This window comes from Chrysochloris asiatica, unplaced genomic scaffold (genome assembly GCF_000296735.1).
Source record: "Chrysochloris asiatica unplaced genomic scaffold, ChrAsi1.0 scaffold00039, whole genome shotgun sequence".
NCBI classification, from domain to species: domain Eukaryota; kingdom Metazoa; phylum Chordata; class Mammalia; order Afrosoricida; family Chrysochloridae; genus Chrysochloris; species Chrysochloris asiatica.
The window spans coordinates 2,237,464-2,239,761 of NW_006408557.1; positions in this window are offsets into that span (position 1 = coordinate 2,237,464).

Consider the following 2,298-nt stretch of genomic DNA (forward strand, 5'->3'; position numbering starts at 1 on the left):
AGCGACCCTGTATAGGGTTTCCAAGGAGCAGCTGGTGAGCTTGAACCACCGACCTTGCAGTTCAAATGACTTTGCAGTTCTGACGCATTAGCCCACAGCGCCACACCAGGACTCCTCTGTTTGCTTAGAGAGCAGAATACAAAGGAAGATGGAGAGAAAATTCAGAATTTGGAGTCTGACAGAAGTGCATTCTAATTCTGCCTTCTGTATCTATTAGGTACTACCCTGTGCAATGTATTTAATTAATCCACATTTTGCGTTCTTCAACTTTGAAATGGGCATAATAATATCTACCTAGCCAGGGTGTGAGGATTGAAGATAATGTATGTCAAGCATTAATCACAGTGGTTGGTTAACACGAATGCACTATATAAAACAGTGGATATTACAAAGGAGCTCTGGTAGCGTAGTGGTTACAAATCGGGCTGCGAGCTGCAAGGTCAGCAGTTCAGAACTACCAGCTGTTCCATGGGAGAAAGATGAGGCTTTCTGCTCCCATAAAGATTTACAGCCTAGGAAACCCTATACAGGGTCACTATGAGTCGGAACTGACTCCACAGCACATAACCACCACCACCACCCTTCACAGAGTCACTATGAGTTGGAATGACTCTACAACACTTATTAACAACAATAACATTATAGAAAAAAAGAAGAAGAAGAAAAAAATAACATTATGCCATTCCTCAGAAACCCTGTACAGGGTCGATGTAAGATGGAACCAACTCGATGGCACTTAACAACAACAACATTATTGTAAGGATAACTGTGCTGCTCTTACCCTTCTGCTATGGGTAAGGTAAGCAAAGATAGTTCTAAGAACTTAGCAAAGCAGCTTTGTTGGGTCACTATTATGAATAAGGAGAATGCAGAAAGATATTTATCATCTGAATAACTAAGGTGGGTAGGGGAAGCAAGAAGTCGTTGTAGTTGTGATAAGACATTAGGCATTATCTGAGTATAGTTCCTTTTATTTGGACAACGATGTCTTGACAAAGGATGTTTGGAATCCATTGAACTTAGATGCTAGTAGCTCTTCTATGGTCACGTACAAGCAGACTTGGGGGCATAAAACAAATTGCAAGTTAGACCCCATAATTATTGTTAAATTATTTCCATCTTTCCCCCAAGCTCCTACCCTAGAAAAGTTAAATGTTTTGCTGTACCCTTTGTTTTTCACTTCACTTCTATCTCTCTCTTCCACTTATGCTCAACTAGTGTAGGTGCCATGTTACCAATGGGATAATTAACTAATATCCTATCATATAAAGAGTCTGGCTTTCTAATTCTTCTCCACACCTCTCTGAAATGATGACTCAAGCAAGAATATATCGGTTTCATTCATTCATTCATTGACTCAGTGAGTAACGATTGCACATCTACTAGGTGTTGTTCAGTGTGCTGAGGTCAATTGATGAGCAAATCAGACATAGTCACTGCCCTCATTGGGCTCATATTCACCTGAGAAATATAAACATTAATCAAATTGTCTTAGAAATAAACATATAATTACCAACTGTGATAATCAAAACATTCCTAAAGTTCAGGACATTTTATTTCCATAACAAGATGCTAACTTTGCCTGGGAGGTTGGGGAAAGTTTCAGGAGGAAGTAACATTAGAATTGAGATGTAAAGGCATGACACGAGACATTTTAAAAGTTGTGTCAGAAGGAGTGAGGCACAATCTAGATGTTTTGGAATAAGATTCTTACATTAATAGAAACATGAAACATTCTAAGAATTGAAAAGTAGGCCCAGAGAGGTTGAAGTACCAAGAGTTAGGCTAGAATGCAACAGACTACACATTAGAATCCCTGGGTAGCTTATAAAAGACCGCTATGTCTAGATCCAGCCTCTAGAGATTTTGATTATCTGTCATTGTATAGGTTCATAACACTGTTAGTCTTATAAAAATTCCCTCAGATGCGTTTTGAACCTCTGAGTTGTATCATGTAGAGCCTTGTAATCACAGCCGAAAGCAGTGGGGAGTTCTTTGGAGATTTTTAATGAGGGGACAACTGGAGTACATTTGAGAGGATTGTTCTGGCTGAGTTGAGTTGTATGGATGCCCATGGCCTGTAACAAATTTTGCTATGTATTCAATACACTTTTTGCTAAAGGTAATACAGAAACAGCTACAATCATGCATCGACAGAGAACTTCCAGAGGTTCAAGCCAGATTCAGAAGAGGCCGTGGAACAAGGAATATCATTGCTGATGTCCGATGGATCTTGGCTGAAAGCAGAGAATATCAGAAAGATGTTTACCTGTGCTTTATTGACTACGCAAAGGCTTT